The sequence below is a fragment of the Miniopterus schreibersii genome (assembly GCF_964146895.1).
Source record: "Miniopterus schreibersii genome assembly, chromosome: 6".
Classification (NCBI taxonomy): Eukaryota; Metazoa; Chordata; class Mammalia; order Chiroptera; family Miniopteridae; genus Miniopterus; species Miniopterus schreibersii.
Window position 1 is genome coordinate 56,270,063 of NC_138107.1, and position 21,156 is coordinate 56,291,218.

At 36.9% G+C, this 21,156-nt stretch overlaps 1 protein-coding gene across 1 annotated transcript in view; it reads left to right on the plus strand.

Moving 5' to 3' along the window:
- The window catches only part of SLC16A10 (solute carrier family 16 member 10), a 104,809-nt gene that overhangs the window by 13,550 nt on the left and 70,103 nt on the right, over positions 1–21,156 (plus strand). The window lies entirely within an intron of this gene.

Below are 21,156 nucleotides of genomic sequence, written 5' to 3' on the forward strand. Positions count from 1 at the left end.
CATTTAAAAAAAATTAAGTTAAATTAATTTATTTTTAAATATATTTTTATTGATATCAGAGAGAGGAAAGGAGAGGGAGAGAGAGGGATAGAAACATCAATGATGAGAGAGTCATTGATCGGCTGGCTGCCTCCTGCACGCCCCCGACTGGAGATCGAGCCCGCAACCCGGACATGTGCCCTGACGGGAAATCGAACCCCGATCGCCTGGATCCTAGGTCGACACTCAACTGCTGAGCCATGCCCGGCTGGGCAAGTATTGCTATTTTGATGATAACAGAATTTACATGCTTACATTATAGGAAATAAAACAATTCTGCTATGTATTGTTTCTAATCAGTTGAGAAGGATTTGTGGCGTTATGAGAAACAATACTGTTTATGGGATTGAATTACTGTAGAACTAAAATATAGATTAGGACATTTAGAAAACAAATGCAGATTTAGAAATCTTAGGATACTATTTTAAAAGACTCACTTTATTTTTAAAAGTCATCTTTATTTATGGATAATTATATATGATAAAATGCACCAATTTTAAGACTACAATTTGATGAGTTCTGACAGATGTATACAGTTATGTGACCAACATTACGATGATGTAGAGCCTTCCCATCACCCCAAGATGTTCTCTTGTGGCCCTTTACATTCAGTCTCCTCTAACCCAGCCACTGGCAACCATTGACCTGCTTTCTGTCACTATAGTTTTGCTTTTTCTAAAATTTTCTTACATGGAATAATACAGTATGTCTTCTTTTGTATCTAGCTTTCACTCAGCATGAAGCTTTTGAGATTCATCCATGTTTTTGTGTGTATTAATAGCTTATCCCTTTTTATTGCTAAGTAATGTTGTGTTGTATGTCTGTACCACAATTTTTTATCCATCCATCTGTTGATGGACATCTGGCTTGTTTTCAGTTTTTGCCTTTTATGAATAGTGCTATTATGACATTGTGAGCAAGTCTTTGTGTGGACATATGTTTTCACTTCTCTCATGCACTTCATTATTTTCATTGTATTCTATATGTTTATCTGTATTTTTAAACTTCACAAGAGGATAAAACTGTATATATATTTAGTTAAAAGAAATTGAGACTGAATGAGGTGGTGAAATAGTGGGAAGACTCTGGAAGGACAGGTTTTCACTTGGGTGATTCGGTGAATGGTGGCACCGCCAGTCAACAGTCAAATATGGCTGAGATTTCATATTTTTAAAAAAGACTGAAGAGGGCCCATTGAAATGATTCAGTGGGAAATCACTGAAGACTCTGGCAGTGTACGCTCTTTGGCCTCGGTGTGCAGGGTTTGGGGCCTGATTATGGTCTGTGGAGCAGTGAATGGGAGGTAGAGATGTGGGTACAGGCTAAGAAGTGAGGAAGTGCCCTCAAGGAGAGAAATAAGATGGTAGCTAGAGCCCGGCCAGGCGTGGCTCAGCAGTTGAGTGTTGACCTAGGATCCAGGCAATCGGGGTTCGATTCCTGGTCAGGGCACATGCCCAGTTGCAGGCTCGATCAATGACTCTCTCATCATTGATGTTTCTATCTCACTCCCTCTCCTTTCCTCTCTCTGAAATCAATAAAGATATATTTTAAAAAAAAGATGGTAGCTAGAGGAAGACTGGGGTCAAGGGAGGGTAATAATTTAACTTGTTAAAAGATGGGAGTAGTTTCAGGAGAAGGAGCCTATAGAGAGGGAGGAGGTCAAGTTACCAAGTGGCTAATTGGTGGAATGAGGTTCTCAAGCAGGCCTGGGATGAGGGAATCCAGGGCACAGCAACTAAAGATAGGGTTGGCGAGACTCAGGAGGCTGAGCGGCTTTTGTTTTCTCTTTGTTAGGTGTGGCATGTGGGGTTGAGTAGCAGATTTGAAGAGAGTGGCAAAGGTTTGGGAGCTAATCAGCGATAAGGAAAAGGATTGATTACAGTTTTGAGAACTCAAACAAGATTGGAAACCATGAATTTGTAGTGAAACCAGTTTCTAAGATTGTGTCTTTTTCCCCCCTCAGCTGCGTTCAGCCTGATGTGTGAGCAGGGAAAATAACCTGAGCAATTGGTACAAGGCTAGAAGAGAATCAGAGCAAAGTCACTTCACGTTTCCTGTCTGTTTTCTGTGCTTTCTGGCCTCCTCTTCTCTCCTCTACTTTTTTTTTTAATTAAAAAATTTTTTTATCCTCATTTAGGATATTCTTTCCATTGCTTTTTCAGAGAGAGTGGAAGGGAGAGAGAAACACACAGACAGACACACACACACAGAAAGAGAGAGACATCCATGTGAGAGAGACATATTGATTGGTTGCCTCCCACATACGCCCTGACTGGGGCCAGGGTTTGAGCCTGCAACCCAGGTACATGCCCTTGGCCGGAGTCGAACGCAGGCCAATGCTCTAACCACTGAGCCAAACTGGCTAGGCTCCTCCACCTTTTAATACACCATTCTGAGGTTTGGAAGTATTTACGTGTTTTAAGTCTTTGGTGAAGTTGATTAAATATTTAACAACCAGATGCAATTTTTTGGTGCCATTTTAAATATTGTGATAAAATATATGTAACATAAAATCTACCATTTTAACCATTTTAAAGTGTGCATTTCAATAGCATTAAGTACATTCACAATGTTGTGCACCCATCACTACTATACTACAGTTTTAATTTGAAGCATGATTTTGTTATTTCTTTTCCTCCTTTTGTATCACTCCTGATCTATAAATTTAATATATATTAGTCCCTTACTGGATTCAGTATTTGTATTTTTGAAATGGAGGTATTGATAACAGTATGTACTGAGCTTAACTTTGGCAGGTGCTGTTCAAGGCACAGGTGTGGCATTAGCTTTCTCACTATTTAGTTGTAATCCTTTGTTAGTGTATATTTTCCTTACTAGGAAGGTCCATGTGCAATGGCTATCTATGTCTGTCGTATTTACAGTTATATCTGTGCCTCCAGCACAGTGCTTGGCACACAGTAGGCATTCAGCGACGTTTTTGAACAAATGAAAGTTCTTCATTGAAGAAATTTATTTGTTTAATAAGTTCTTTCTGTATGTTTTATATGAAGTAGGCAGAACTTGTATTTACACATTCATACAGATTATAGGGCATGGCACATTCCAATGTCTAGTTAATTAGTAGAAATCAAAAAGGGTTTATATTTGCAATTTCATCTTGGAGGGTATTAGAGCAGATTGTGCATTAAACAAATGGTTGTGCAGAATTGGCAGCAGTAATCTTGAAGCTTGAAGACTGTAGGTTAATTAGGATAACTTGACAGAAAGTGAGTTAATTAAATTTGAGAGTTGAAAGAATGTTCCAATAATTTATATTCAAACACACTTCAAATATATCAGCAGGTAACAGGAACTTTAGCTGCAGAATGGTCCAAACACCAGCACACCAGTGGATTTTATGGTTTACAATAATGTTTTGGAGAAAGAAGACTAGTTTGGAGCTGTTTGGTTCTGTTACCCTATATTAAATATAATATACTTGAGTTTAAAATATTACCTTTGTTAAAGATAAAAAGATATAGTTTATTAATAAATTAATTTAGGAATTCTATTTTTCTTTTACAGTTACATTTGTGAATGAATTCATAATACTTTATTTATTTTAAAAATATGCTTGAGCTTACCTGGCTTAGGAAGCAGAGGTTCGAAAATGACATCCTGACTGTCTCACTTCTAGACTTTTACAATATAACCCTTAGCTGATATCTTCTTCCTACAGCTTGTGGGTAAATGCCACTTCTTTGTCTCTCCTCACTGTAGCCTGCCCTCTCTTGATGCTGGTATCCGGCCCACTTTAGTGAGTGAGAAGCTGGCTGCGTGTGCGGTCTTAGTGCCTGCTGGGCTGACATGAGCAGGTTGCATCTCCACTGGGCTCTGGAGTAGCAAGAGCAGATTTCCAGGAAACGGTTCCTCCTGTCATCATTTTTATTCCTGAGTTGTCATGTTTAGTTATTCAGATGTATGCTGTCCCCAGCTACTTATAAATCAAGCAAGCAGTTTTTGTTTTTCTTCTTTCCTTCCTTTTTTTTTCTTATTTGCATCTTGTTTGTTAATCCTCTTTATTTTAGTCAAGTGCACACATTTGAACGTAACAGTTACCATTTCCACTAATAAGTATAGGATTTCCTCCTTACCTAAATGACTCCTAATTCTGTGGTGTGTAATAGTGAATTAAGACATTTAAAGATGCTGCATTACATGTAATAACATTGGTAAATCTCAAGAACATAGTATTGAGTGAAAATATGAAGTTGTAGGATGTTGAATATGATACCATTTGCATTTCATTTAAAAACTGTAAAACAGTATTACCACATTTCATAGAATCTAAAACACTATGGTCTGAAATGCACCATTATTTCATGCACCCCAAGAAAAGGGGAAAAGCTCCAGATTAAATTGTGCTGTAATGCTTTATTATGGATTGTAAGATGCATCCCAATTTTAGAGATATTAGAATGTGAACAAAATATGATCTTAGAATTGAAGACATAAGGTAAATATATTTTATTGGAACATACTTTTGTACTAAAAATATAAAAACATGCCTAGAAATGATACATAGCCAATTCAGGATGTGGTTTATCTCTGTGAAGGGAGGGAGGGGAATAGAGGAGGATAGGGCCACACATGGGGCTTCAACTCTATAATTTGCTTTTAAAAATTTAAAGCAGATAATGCAAAAGGTTAAGGTTAGACAAAGCTGGTTGGTGGATCTCTCTAATTTTCTGTATTCTGTAAATATTTCATAATGAAAAGTATATATTTAAAAGCTACATAAAACGCAAGTTGCAAAAGCCTATATCTAGTGGATCTTATTTTATTTTCAATTTGACTTTGTGTTCTTTTAGACTTTTTCTTCTGTCCATAATACCATAGCAGTGGGTTTTGTTGTTGACTTTCTACATGTCTATTTTTGTGTATGAATTAAAAGATGTATCATATATTAGTAATGATAAAAAGAGGGGAAAGTATTTAATGATCAGGACGTCACAGAATGAATAGAATTGGCTGGCATTATTTCTTGCTGTTAATAGTAAGAGGTAAGTAAGCAAATAGTAAGAAAATATTTTTGTATGATCCTTTGAAGTCATTTATCTGGTCCTTCCGTTATTCATTCTTGATGCTATTCATTCATTCACTTATGACTGTGGGTTATATGGTATCTAGAGAGGAGTCAGGTCTTGAGAGAAAAAACTATTGTACAAGTTGAACAAAAATAAGTACCATGATGCCTAGAAATCTGAGAGACACTTTTACAGTACGGTCACAAAGCTTACAAATTCTTCTTTTACCATTGTACTGAAACCTAAAAAGAGTGTTTCAGTTTTGCCTTCCTTCCAGCGGATGAAAGGACTGTAGTAAAATGTATGCTTATTATGTCCTAAGCAATAAGGAATCAAGGGGCTGAAAGGGGTATTTGATTTATCTTAGTATCTTTACTTTTTAAAAATGTATCTTTATTGTTTAAAGTATTACAGATGTCCCCTTTTCCCCCCCCATCTATCTCCTCCACCCCACATCCACCCCACTCCCAGGCCTTCCCCATAATAATGTCTGTGTCCATGGGTTATGCTTATAGACATACAAGTTCTTTGATTAATCTCTCCCCAGCTACTCCCCCACCCCCACCTTCCCTCTGAGAACCCTCAGTCTGTTCCATTCTTCTATGTCTCTGAATCCATTTTGCTCATCAGTTTATTTTATTACATTCTACTTAAGAGTAAGATCATGTGGTACTTGTCTTTCTCAAGCTGGCTTATTTCGCTAAACACAATACTCTCCAGTTCCCTCCATGCTGACCCAGAGGATAAGTGATCCTTTTTTTTTTTTTTTACAGCTGCCTAGTATTCCATGGCATAAATGTACCACAGCTTTATTATCCACTCATCTACTGATATGCACTTGAGAGGAATATATATTCTGCAGCTTTGGGGTGGAATGTTCTGTAAATGTCAATTAAATCCATCTGATCTAGGGTATCATTTAGGTTCACTGTTTCCTTGTTGATTTTTTGTCTGGAAGACCTATCCAGTGAAATCAGTGGGGTGTTAAAGTCCCCTATAGTGACTGTCTTGCTGTTGATCTCTCCCTTAAAGTCCTCTAGAAGTATTTTTATAAATTTAGGTGCTCCTATATTGGGTGCATATGTTCATCAGGGTTATAGCCTCTTGTTAGATTGATCTCTTTAGTATTATGTAGTGACCTTTCTTGTCTTTTGTTATGGTCTTTGTTTTGAAGTCTGTTTTGTCTGGTATGAGTATTGCTACCCCAGCTTTTTAAAATTTCTTTCTTTCTTTCTTTTTTTTTTTTTTTTAAATATATCTTTATTGATTTCAGAGAGAGGAAAGGAGAGGGAGAGAGAGATAGAAACATCAATGATGAGAGAGTTATTGATCGAGCCCACAACCGGGCATATGCTCTGACCGGGAATCAAACCCTGATCGCCTGGATCCTAGGTCAACGCTCAACCGCTGAGCCACGCCTGGCCGGGCCCAGCTTTTTAAAATTTCCATTTGCATGGAAAAATTTTTTCGATCCTTTCATTCTCATCCTGTGTGAGTCTTTTGTTCTGAGGTGGGTCTCTTGCAGATAGCATATATTTGGGTCATGTTTTCTTATCCATTCAGCCACCCTATGCCTTTTTATTGGAGCATTTAATCCATTTACATTTAAGGTTATTATTGATAGATATCTATTGCCATTTTAATTCCTTATGCCTATGTTTCTCTTTCTCTCTATTTCTACTTCTAATTACAGCAGTTCCTTTAACATTTCCTGTAATGCTGGTTTGGTGGTGATAAACTCCTTTAGCCTTTTTGTTGTCTTGGAAGCTCTTTATTTCACCATCCAGCTTGATTGATAATCATGCTGTATAGAGTAGTCTTGGTTTCAGATCCTTGTTTTGCATTACCTTGATTATTTCATGCCATTCTCTTCTGGCCTGTAGAGTTTCTGATGAGAAGTCAGCTGACAGGCATATGGAAGCTCCTTTGTAGGTAACAGATTGCTTTTCTCTAGCTGCCTTTAATATTCTTTGTCTTGAATTCTTGGAATTTTAATTATATGTCTGGGTGTGGGCCTCTTTGGATTCTTCTTGCTTGGTACTCTCCATGCCTCCTGAACTTGTGTGACTTTTTCCCTTCACCAGGTTAGGAAAGTTTTCTGCCATAATTTCTTCAAACAGGTTCTCTAACCTTTGCTTACTTTCAAACTCCTTTGGCACTCCAATGATGCGAATATTGTTACGTTTCATGTTGTCCCACAGCTCCCTTAGACTGTCCTATTTTTTAAATGTTTTTTCTTTTTGGATCTCTGATTGAGTGATTTTTTCTACCCTGTCTTCTAATTCGCTGATCCAAATCCTCAGCTTCCTCTAATCTGCTGTTTATTCCTTCCAATGTATTCTTTATTTCTGCTATTTCATTCTTAATTTCCTTCATAATTTCCATTTCTTTTTCATGCTGTTGAGCATCCTTACAATCAGTATTCCGAACTCTATATCTGATAGATTGCGTATCTCCATTTCATTTAGCTCTTTTTCTGGAGACTTCTCTTGTTCCTTCATTTAGAGCTTGTTTTTTTTGTCTCCCCATTTTGGCTGCCTGTTTGGGTTTGTTTCTGTGTATTAGGTAGATCTGCTAGGACTCTCAGTCTTTTTGGAGGGACTCTTGTGCAGGCCAATGTCAGACGCAGTTTGTGACTGGCCCTGAGTACCCTGTTTGGAGCTATCAACAACCCTCGGCTTGAGGTCTCCTCTGCTGAGGCCAGTGCAGTTGGACAGGACCAAGATCCACACCAAAGTCTGCTTTTCCAAGGCCCGGGTCCAGAATGAGATCAGGCAAAGACTCAAAGCATTCTGAGGTCTGCCTCTGCCTGCAGGGTGAGTAATCTGATTCTCTTAATGAGCCTCAGGCTGTAGAAACTCCTCTGGGTAGGGTGAGAGGTTTTCCTGCAGGGTGGGGCAATTGCTTTCCCCTCAGGCAAAAGCTGCTTGAAAAGTAAATGTCTGCCTCTGCAGTATGAGGGAATATCACACTATCTTAGAGACCTTTCACTTTCTTCATGAAAAGGGAATATTTTTCATATACCATAATATTATTTTAGTATCACACTTAGGTGTTTAATAATACTTACTGTTAAATTAAAAAATAAGTTGGCAAATCTATTTAAAAAAGGCCGACTACAGTATAGTCACACCTCTTGACCTAGAATCTCACTTCCTAGGAGACTGCCTAATGACTTATAAGAAAAAAAGCAATATGCATGAAGATCCTCACTATACCATTACTGTAAGAAAGTAAAACTTTGATCATTTGGACCCCCAATATGATCAAATAAATAATGGTCTAATAAATAGTGACTATCAACATTATGAATTATGTTGCAACTATAAATGATAACGGTTAATATGTAGCAACATGGAAAATGTTTGATAGTGAAAAGAGTAGGAATTATCACATGACTGTGACTAAAAATGTGCATGAATGTGAATAAAGATGAAGGGAATATGGAAAAACCAAAAAAGAGTTGCATTAGGATGGTAGAATTTTGAGTGAATTTCTCACTTCACCATTTGTAAAAAAAAAAAAAGTACTTATTTTTTGGGGGAGGCAGGTGTTTTAAAGAAAATTTTGATTGCTTGTTTAAGAAACTGGCAGATGGTAAGATGAGGCATACTAGAATACTAATAGTAAGTGGCCCTTTTGAAGATAAAACTAAAACATTTTAGCAGTAATCAAAGGGCTCCCAGCACACAAAAGCCCTGGTCTGGATGGCTTCACGGGAGTTTTACCAAACATTCAAAGAACTAACACCTACCCTCCTCAAACTATTCCAGAAAATCCAAGAGGAAGGAACACTTCCAAGCTCTTTTTATGAGGCCAACATTAGCCTAATTCCAAAACCAGATAAAGACACTACAAAGAAAGAAAATTACAGGCCAGTATCTGTGATGAACATAGGTGCTTAAGTCCTCAACAAAATATTAGGAAATCGGATCCAGCAATATATTAAAAAGATCATACACCATGACCAAGTGGGATTTATTCCAAGGATGCAAGGCTGTTACAATATTCGCAGATCAATAAACGGATACTTCACATAAACAAATTGAAAGACAGATCACACGATTGTATCAATAGATACAGAAAAGCATTTGACAAAATCCAGCACCCATTTCTGATAAAAACTCTCAACAAAGTGGGAATAGAGGGATCATACCTCAACATAATAAAGGCCCTATATGACAAACCTACAGTTAACATCATATTCAATGGGCAAAAACTAAAACCATTTCCCCTAAGAACAGGAACAGGACAGGCATGTCCACTTTTACCACTCTTATTCAAAATAGTACTGGAAGCCCTAGTCACAGTGATCAGACAAGAAGAAAACGTAAAAGGCATCCACATTGGAAAGGAGGAAGTGAAACTGTTATGTTGCAGATGACATGATGCTGTACATACAAAATCCTAAAGACTCTACCAAAAAATTACTAGATTTAGTAAGTGAATTTGGCAAGGTAGCAGGATACAAAATTAACACCTAGAAATCAATGGCATTTTTGTACACTAATAATGTACTCTCAGAAAGAGAAACTAAAAAAAAATTCCCATTTTACCATTGCAACAAAAATATTTAGGAGTAAACTTAACCAAGGAGGTAAAAGACCTGTACTCGGAAAACTAGGATGTTGCAAAAAGAGGAAAATAAAAACAAGTGGAAGAATATACCGTGTTCATGAATTAGAAGAATTAACATCATTAAAATGTCCGTCCTACCCAAAGCAATCTATAAATTCAATGCAATCCCTATTAAAATGCCAACAGCATATTTCACAGATCTAGAACAAACACTTTGAAAATTTATATGGAACCAAAAAACACCCAAATAGCCATGGCAGTCTTGAGAAAGAAGAACAAAATTGGAGGAATCATAATACTAGATACCAGGTTATACTACAAAGCCGATGTAATCAAAACAGCCTGGTACTGGCACAAGAACAGACATATAGAGCAGTGGAACAGAACAGAGAGCCCAGGAATTGACGCATGCCATTATGGTTAATTAATATTTGACAGAGGAGACAAGAGCATACAATGGAGTAAAGACAGTCTCTTCAACAAATAGTGATGGGAAAGTTGGACAAGTACATGCAAAAAATTGAAACTAGACCACTAACTTACACCATACACAAAAATAAACTCAAAATGGATAAAAGACTTAAATGTAAGACGTGAAACCATAAAAATCCTAGAAGAAAATGTAGGCAGCAAAATCTCAGACATCTCTCATAGCAATGTGTTTGCTGATACATCTCCTAGGGCAAGAGAAATAAAGGAGAAAATAAACAAATGGGTCTACATAAAAATAAAAAGCTTCTGCACAGCAAAAGAAACCATCAGCAGAACGAAAAAGGAGCCCACTGTATGGGAGAACATACTTGCCAATGACACATCTGATAAAGGGTTAATATCCAAAATATATAAAGAACTCATACAACTTAACAAAAGGAAGACAAAAAATCCAATTAAAAAATGGGCAAAGGACCTAAATAGACACATCTCCAAAGAGGACATACAGATGGCCAAGAGACATGAAAAAATGCTCAAAGTCATTAATCAGGGTGATGCAAATTAAAACCACAATGAGGTATCACTTCACACCTGTCAGAAAGGCTACCATCAACAAATTAAGAAATGACAAGTGCTGACGAAGGTGTGGAGAAAAGGGAACCCTAGTACACTGCTGGTGGGAATGCAGACTGGTGCAGCCACTATGGAAAGCAGTATGGAGTTTCCTCAAAAAATGAAAAACTGACCTGCCATTTGACCCAGTGACCCCACTTCTAGGAATATATCCTAAGGAACCGGAAACACCAATCACAAAGAACTTATGCTCCCCTATGTTCATAGTGCAGTTTACAATAGCCAAGATCTGGAAACAGCCTAAGTGCCCATCAGTAGACAAGTGGATAAAAAAGCTGTGGTATATTTACACCATGGAATACTATGCAGCTATAAAAAAGAAGGATCTCTTGTCTTTTGTGACAGCTTGGAGGGAACTGGAGAGTATTATGCTAAGCGAAATAAGCCACTCAAAGAAAGATAAGTACCACATGATCTCACTCATGTGGAATATAATAAACAAAATAAACTGATGAACAAAGTGGATCCAGAGACATAGAAGCATGGAACAGACTGAGGGATCTCGGATGGAAGGTGGGGGTGGGGAGTGGGTGGGGAGAGATTAATCAAAGAACTTACATGTTTATAAGCATAACCCATGGACACAGACATTGGCCTGGGGAAGGCCTGGGGGTGGGGTGGATGCAGGGTAGGGGAATCAGTGGGGGTAAAAAGGGGACATCTGTAATACTTTTAACAATAATGCAAAAACAAACGAACAAAGAAAACCAACTAAAACATTTTAAGCCAGATTGCTTTAGCAATGCACATATTGATTGTTTAATTTTGTCTTTTGGAAGAAACCTAGCCTAGTGCAATTATGTGGAAATCAGAATATTGAAGAGGATTGGTAAAAAAAAGTGGGAGGATCAAAGCCACTGTGACTGGCATATTCTTTTGCGCTACCAAATTTTTGGAATGTGTCTGCCCTAGTCAATATTTGGTTACTATTTGCTTTGAAGCTATTTTTGCAATAATGTCACATCTTCAAAGAGCCAAAATCTGACCCTGAGAAGGTAGAATCTTAACTATTTTTATTATTTACAGAAAGTCCCCCCTTATCCTGGGTTTGCTTTCCATTCTGTGGTCAACCATGGTCCAAAAATATAAATGAAAAATCCCAGAAATAAACAATACATAAGTTTTAAATTGCACACTGTTCTGAATAGTGGGATGAAATATTGTGCTATCTTGCTTTGTCCCACTGGAGATTGGAATCATCCCTTTCTCGAGTGTACCCACGTATCCACGCTCAATAAGTCACACCCACCTGTTAGTCACTTAGTAGCTGTCTCAGTATCGCAGTGCTTGTGTAAAAGTAACTCTTGTAGTAGCCTAATGCTACGTCACAAGGTCTATGTGATTTACCTCACTTCATCTCATACATAGGCACTTGTCATCTCACATCATTACTAGAAGGGTGAGTACAGTACAGCAAGATATTTTAAGAAAGAGAGAGATCATGTTCACATAACTTTTATTACAGTATATTGTTATAATTGTTTTATTATTGTTGTTAATCCCTTCCTGTGCTTAATTTATAGATTAAGCTTTATTATAGGTATGTATGTATAGGGAAAAACATGGTGAATATAGGATTCAGAACTATCCACTGGGAGTCTTGGAACATATCCCAGCAGGTAAGGGGGGACTACTGTATATAGAAACCAAACCTTTTGAGGACATGAAGGATCATTTCTTTTCTCTGTACTTCTTTTTTAACATCACCACTGATTTATGGCTACCAAATAGAACATTCCATAATTAATTCACAATTAAATCATCTTGCCATTATGGGTAGAAGGAGGCTGGTGATGATTGAGAGAGTAGAAAAAGATGAATAGACTGAAAGACTTTTAGACTTTTAGGGCCTTAATGACCAATTAATCCAGCCCCTTCACTTTATAGGTAAGTAAATAAGTCCCAGAGACTCAGCAATGACCCTATGTCTTAGGACTCCAAATCTAATGCCCTTTCTCTTGTACTGAAAGGAGAGGAGGGAAAGGGAGAGCTGAGCCAAATTATTGACATTTGAGGGGCTACTTTTTCAAGAAGGACAGATGTTGAATTTGATGTCATAATCATCATCAGTTAGAGTTTTTACAAAGACTGCCATCCCAAAGCAAAATTAAGTAAAAGATATGAACAAACAATTCACCAAAGAAGAATGATAATAAACACAAAAAATATGCAAAGTAATTGAAGATATACAAATGATAAAATACATGAATACTGCTACCTGAAGATAAAACATTTACATGCAAACTTTGTTATTCAGATCATTGGGCTAATAGGGCTTCTTGTTGACAATCTCCAATTTTAGGAGTGTAATTATGGAAAAAAATAACTAATGCAGATGATAAAAGACAAAGTACAACCTAGTCAATATATTTCATGAAAGTTGTGGTAGCTCTAAACCTCTCTATTCATTTACTCAGTCCTATCTGGCTGGCACCTATCGATGAATGATCTCAGGTGATGTTTGCTGATGAGGAACCACTAAGTAGGAAGCTGTGCAGGGCTCAAAGCAGTTGAGAATAGGTATCAGCACCTAATTTGCTTTCTGCTCCTCACCCACACAACCAGAGAACCTGGTTTAGATCTGACTGAGGAAACAGAGTGCCAGGAAGACAGAGCCAAAAATGAGAATAATACAAACAGGAATGGGACCAAAGGCAAACAGTTCCTGGATGGCATCATGCTGAAAAAGACATGGGTAGGACTTTTGTGATGCTGGAGCCAAGTGTAGTTCAGTGAAGCCAAGATTAAGGGGATGGGGTGGGTTATCTCTCCTTGGCAAACATCTTTTGTTGTTACAATGTTATAATGAATTTTATTCATATAAATTATTAACATATGTTCGTAAATTTGTAGATACATTCCCTAAAAGTGAAAATTCTGAGTCAAAGGGTATATGTGTTTTGTTGATACTTTTAGAAACTTTTTATTTAGAAATAAATTCGCAAGAGTAAGAATGGTATAAAGAATACCTGTAGAATGCTGTATCTGATATCAAGAATACACTGGAAGGAATTAAAAGTAGGCTCAATGAAGCAGAGGATAGAATAAATGACTTAGAAGGCAAGATAGAAAAAAATCACTCAATCACAGCAGCAAAAAGAAAAAACACTTAAAAAGCATGAGGGCAGTCTAAGGGAGCTTTGGGACAACATGAAGCGAAACAACATTTGCATTATAGGAGTGCCAGAGGGGGAGGAAAGAGAGCAGGGGATAGAGAACTTGGTGGAGGCAACAATGACAGAAAACTTCCCTATGCTGGCAAGAGAGAAAGCCACACAAGTTCAGGAAGCACAGAGGGTGCCAAACAAGAGGGACCCAAAGAGACCCACTCCATGACACATCATAATTAAAATGGCAAATGTCAAGGACAAAGAGAGAATATTAAGGACTGCAAGATCTAAGCAGTGACCTACAAGGGGACCCCCATAAGTCTGACATCAGATCTCTCAACAGAAACTCTTCAGTCCAGAAGGGAGTGGCATGAAGTTCTCCAAGTAATGAGAAGCAAGAACATGAAACCAAGATTGCTTTATCCAGCAAGACTATCATTTAAAATTGAAGTTGAAATAAAGAGCTTCCCAGACAAAAAAAGGCTAAAGGAATTCAGTACCACCAAAGCAGCAGTGCAAGAAATGCTAAAAGGACTGCTTTAAGAAAAAGAAGAAATAGTGAGAGAAAGGTACATCAGCATAAAGGGGAAAAAAGGCATTAAATGAGTTTATATCAATAGTAACCTTAAATGTTATCAGAATAAATGGTCCAATGAAAAGACACAGGGTAGCTGAATGGATAAGGAAATAGGACCCAAATATATGCTGTCTACAGCAGACTCACCTGAGAACAAAAGATTCACACAGGCTAAAAGTGAAGGGATGGAATAAAATATTCCATGCAAATGGGGAGGGGAAAAAAAGCTGGAGTAGCAATACTTATTTCTGACAAAATAAACTTCAAAATAAAGACCATAACAAGAGACAAAGATGGTCACTACATAATACTAAAGGGTTCAATCCAACAGGAGGAAATAACCCTTATAAACATGTATGCACCCAATATAGGAGCACCTAAATACATAAAAAATGTCTTGGGGGACTTTAAGGGGGAGATCGACAGCACAATCATAGTGGGGGACTTTAACATCCCACTGTCAGCATTGGACAGATCATCAAGACAAAAAAATCAACAGGGAAACACAGACCTTAAATGACTTACTAGACCTAATGGATTTAATTGACATTTACAGAACATTTCACCCCAAAGCAGCAGAATACACATTCTTCTCAAGTACATGGAACATTCTCAAAAACAGACTACATGTTAGGGCACAGGGCAAGTCTCTACAAATTCAAGAAGATTGAAATCATATCAAGCATCTTCTTGGATCACAATGCCATGAAACTAGAAATCAACCACTATAAAAAAACTCAAAAATATTCAAACACATAGAGGCTATATAGCATCCTATTAAACAATGAATGAGTTACCAATGAGATCAAGGAGGAAGTCAAACGCTTCATGGAAAAAAACAAAAATGAACAGACAACAACCCAAAATCTATGGGACACAGTGAAAGCAGTCCTGAGAGGAAAATTCATAGCAATACAGGCCTATCTCAAGAAACAAAAGCTCTAATGAACCATCTAACACAACAACTAAAAGAGCTAGAATGAGAACAGCAAGAAAAGCCCCGAGGAGGAAGAAGGAAGGAAATAATAAAGATCAGAGCAGAAATTAATGACATAGAGACTAAAAAAAAGTACAAAAAAATCAATGAAACCAAGAGCTGGTTCTTTGAAAAGGTAAATAAGATTGATGCACCTTTAGCCAGACTTACTAAGAAACAGAGAGGACCCAAATAAATAAAATCAAATGAAAGAGGCGATATAACAACTGATCCAACAGAAATACAAAGAATTGTAAGAAAATACTATAAGCAGCTATATGGCAACAAACTGGACAGCATGGGTGAAATGGACAAATTCCTAGAGGCATACAACCTTCCAAAGCTGAATCAAGAAGAGGCAGAAAACCTGAATAGGTCAATAACAACTAATGAAATTGAAGCAGTAATCCAAAAACTCCCAGCAAACAAAAGTCCTGGACCAGATGGATTTACAGGCGAGTTTTACCAAACATTCAAGGAAGAATTAACACCTATTCTATTCAGACTATTCCAGAAAATTCAAGAGGAGGGAAAACTCCCAAGCTCTCTTTATGAGGCCAGCATCATCTTAATCCCAAAACCAGATAAAGACACTACAAAGAAAGAAAATTACAGGCCAATATTCCTGATGAACATAGATGCTAAAATCTTCACTAAATACTAGCAAGCCGGATCCAGCAATACATTAAAAAGATCATATACCATGACCAAGTGGGATTTATTCCAAGGATGCAAGTCTGGTATAACATCTGCAAATCAATAAATGTGATACATCACATAAACAAAATTAAGAACAGAAACCATATGATCATACCAATAGATGCAGAAAAGCATTCGACAAAATCCAGCACCCATTTCTAATAAAAACTCTCAGCAAAGTGGGAATAGAGGGATCATACCTCAACCTCATAAAGGCCCTATATGACAAACCTACAGCTAACATCATACACAATGGTCAAAAACTAAAACCATTTCCCTTAAAAACAGGAACAAGACAGGGATGTCCACTTTCACCACTCTTATTCAAGATAGTACTGGAAGTCCTAGCCACAGCCATCAGACAGGAAGAAAACATAAAAGGTATCCAAATTGGAAAGGAAGAAGTAAAACTGTCAATATTTGCAGATGACACAATATTGTACATAGGAAACCGTAAAAACTCCATCATAGTACTATTATATTTGATAAATGAATTTGGCAAGGTAGCTGGATACAAATTCAACATCTGGAAATCAACGGCATTCTTATACACCAACAATGAACTTTCAGAGAGAGAAACTAAAAAAAAAACAATACCATTTACCATTGCAACTAAAAAAATGAGATACCTAGGAATAAACTTAACCAAGGATGTAAAAGACCTGTACTTAGAAAACTACGGGACACTGAGAGAAGAAATAGAGGGAGATATAAACAAGTGGAAGAATAGACCACTCGTATGGATTGGAAGAATTAATATCATTAACATGTCCATACTACCCAAAGCAGTTTATAAATTCAGTGCAATTCCTATTAAAATACCAACAGCATATTTCACAGACCTAGAACAAACATTTCAAAAATTTATATGGAACCAAAAAAGACCCCGAATAGCTGCAGCCATCTTGAGAAAAAAGAACAGAGTGGGAGGGATCACTTTACCAGACATCAAACTGTACTAGAAAGCCATTGTAATCAAAACAGCCTGATATTGGTACACCAACAGACATATAGATCAATGGAACAGAACAGAGACCCCAGAAATAGACTCATGCCATTATGGTTAGTTAATATTTAACAAAGGAGACAAGAGCATACAATGGAGTAAAGACAGTCTCTTCAATAAGTGGTGCTGGGAAAATTGAGGAAGATATAAACAAGTGGAAGAATATACCATGCTCATGGATTGGGAGAATTAATATCTTTGCAGATACATGCAAAAAAATGAAACTAGACCACCAACTTTTACCATACAAAATAATAAACTCAAAATGGTTAAAAATCTTAAATGTAAGCTGCGAAACCATAAAAATCCTGGAGGAAAACATAGGCAGTAAAGTCACAGACATCCCACATAGTGGAATTTTAACTGATACATCTCCTCGGGCAAGAGAAACAAAAGAAAAAATAAACATATGGGACTACATAAAAATAAAATATTTTTGCATAGCAAAAAACCCCACAGCATCAAAATACAAAGGAATCCCACCATCTGGGAAAACATATTTGCCAAGGATGTATCTGATAAGGGGCTAATTTCCAAAGTGTACAAAGAACTCATACTATTCAGCAAGAGGAAGACAATCTAATTAAAAAATGGGCAAAGGACCTGAATAGACACTTCTCCAAAGAGGATAGATGGCCAAGAGACACATGAGAAAATGCTCAATGTTGCTAATCATCAGAGAGATGCAAATTAAAACCACAATGAGGTATCACTTCACACCTGTCAGAATGGCTACCGGCAACAAATCAACAAACGATGAGCTGGCGAGGGTGTGGAGAAAGGGGAACCCTAGTACACTGCTGGTTGGAATGCAGACTGGTGCAACCACTATGGAAAACAGTATGGAGGTTCCTCAAAAAATTAAACATGGAGGTTCCTTTTGACCTAGTGATCCCACTTCTAGGATTATATCCTAAGAATCCTGAAACACTAATCAGAATTACTATATGCACCCTCATATTCATAGCAGCGCAATTTGCAATAACTAAGATCTGGAAACAGCCCAAGTGCCCATCAGTAGATGAGTGGATAAAAAAGCTATGACACCAAGGAATTCTATGCAGCTATAAAGAAGAAGGATCTCTTACCCTTTGGGACAGTATGGATGGACCTGGAAAATATTCTGCTAAGCGAAATAAGCCAGGCAGAGAAAGACAAACATCACATGATCTCACTTATATGTGGAATCTAAAGAACTTTAATAAACTGATGAACAGAATAGACTCAATGACATGGAAGCATGGATCAGACTGAGGAACCTCAGAGGGATGGAGGAGGGTGGGTGGGTGGAGGAGGAGAGAGTAACCAAAGAATTTATGTGCATATATGTACAACCCAAGGACACGGATAGTGGTGGGGAGGGGGATGGGATGAGGTGGAACCGGTCATTGGGGAGAAAAAGGGACATCTGTAATATTTAAAAAAAGAAAAAAAGAAAGCATACCTGTAGCCCAGCCAGTGTGGCTCAGCCCTTGAGCATTGATCTGTGATCCAGGAGATCGCGGTTCAATTCCTGGTCAAGGCACATGCCCGGGTTGCGGGTTTGATCCCTTTTGTGGGGCATGCAGGAGGCAGCCGGTCAATGACTCTCTCATCATTGATGTTTCTATCTCTTGCTCCCTCTCTCTTCCTCTCTGAAATCAGTAAAGATATATATATTTAAAAAAGAATACTTGTAAATCCTTTAAATTAAAGTTGAATATATTATGCCCCTTTTCCCTTAAATGCATGTGTATTTCCTGAAAATAAGGACATTCTTTTTTATAACCACTGTAAGTTATGAATTTCAATAAATTGAACATGGGTACATTTCCCTAATATATACTATCCATATTCCAATTTTGTCTTTTCACCTCATGTCCTTTTTGGTCTGCGTTTATAATTTTAATAAAAATGACAAGATTTTCTCCATAAAGTTGGTGCCACTATACATTCCGTAGAATAGTACATGGGAATTCACGATTTACCCTCCACTTCACGGACACAGTGTTAACACTTTTTGACAGTCTGTTGGAGAAAGAATGATACTTCACTATAATTTGCATTTCTTTCTTATTATGGATAAGGTTGAAGATATTCTCTTGTATAAAGAGTTACTTATTTGGAGGGTGGGGGTGGAGTAGAAGGGGTCAATGGGGAAAAAGGGGGACATCTGTAATACTTTCAACAATAAAGATAAATTTTTAAAAAAGTTACTTATTTGTAGTTCCCTTTTGTAAACCATCTGTTTTATCCTATGTCTATTTTTCTACTGGAATGTTAGCTTTTAAAAAACTGATTTGTAGGAATTACTACTTTATTGTGAAACTCAGCCATTTGTCAGTAATATGAGTCGCAAATATTTTTCCCAGTTTGTCATTTCCTTTTTGTCCTTGTTTATGGTGTTTATTGTTGTTGCTGTTTGTTTGAATTTGGGGCATTTTGAAACCATGATGTCCTGGCTGGACAAATTGTGAATATTTTGCATTGTATTTAGACTTAATCAAGTCCACAAATGTTAGGCTATCAGTAGAGCAATATAAGAAAGGAAAAACCAGGTTTTCACCTCTTGGTATAAAGGGGTGAGTAAAACATAATACATTTATTTTGGACTTAAATAATTGCTACTATCCACACTGTGCCTGGGCTGTTATCTCTGGCTCTCAAAGAAAAAAAGAAAAAAAACACAACAGAACAGTTATGGTGAATCTATGTAATGTTGTCTGAAACTTGATCATATCCAGGCCCTACCTAGGTCTTGGAATTTTGGAAACTAAACACCACCACAGGAGAACACTGTAATCTTACTGGTTTGGAAACCGTGGTATTGGTAGGATTTCTGGTCTTTATTTTTTATTATTTTGGGTATCTTTCTTCAATATTTTTTGTATCCAAACTCACAATTTTTATGATAAAGGAATTTCTTTTAAAGTTGATTAGATGTGTTTTTTAAATATGAAATTGCTTTAAACCATTAAGTAGTGTTAATGGGGATATTCATCATAGAAATTAACTTAAAATATTTAGAAATATAAAAAAGTACTCATAACTGTAATGCCTGATTCTGTTTCTATAAAAGCTGATACGCACATATTTTCACATTGCAGAGTCACACTGGTAGTCAGAGAAACATGCTGACGTTGTTCTTCCAACAACCCTAGTTTGGGTTTCATGAAGCATTTTTTTCCACTTCTTGTTTTTCTATGTGTAATACTTTCTTAGTTTCTTGGAAAAATAATCAACATTTCCTCTGGGTGTACTTATAATCATAGGCATATGCCAAGCGTGAAAAGTGCTCATCAACATTGTTTTAAAATATACTTCACACAAAAATGGGCCCCTAAATCAGAGGTTAGAATTAATAAATGGCAGTTTGCCTACATTTCACTGTTTTAGAGATTTAACTTAGTTTATAGACTAATTTAGGGCTAGGTAACTTTGGCAGCCTTTGCATTTTCAAAATATGCTTTTCTATAGTTAAGAGTATCTACACAGTATAAATTTTATACTGTAAGTGGAAATAAAGTAAAAGGCCAATCAGAATCTGTTATTGTGTGCATATCTCTAGTCCAGAATGACTGAAAAGAATAAAAGGAGGCAGACATACTGATTTTGAATTTGTATTACACATTATTAGATTTATCAGACATAAAATTACCCTTTCAAATAGCTGTAAACATTTTGAAACAGTCTTATTTTCTTTAGTTGTTTTGTCATGAACTGGCCATAAGTAGGTCACAGACTGGCCCCTATCCGTGGACCACTTTAAGCACTGGTCTCAATGACTATAATTCATGCTGAGCCAGTAGGTGCTATAGATTATTTGACTCCCTTTTGGGGAGGAGGTTGTCTTTTGATCTTTCAGTTTTTTTCAATGAGTCTCTTAATCAATACTTAAGCACAAGTAACCACAGATATCATACAGACTATACAGTTTTACGCACTAGATGTTTTTAACTTTACAGTCATAAGCATTTTATCATTTCATTAAAGATTCTTCATAATTTATAATCATAATTAATAATGGCTCTGTGACAGTCTATTATGCAAATGTACAAAAATCCATTTAAGCATTTTTCTAATGTTTGCTATTTATTTGC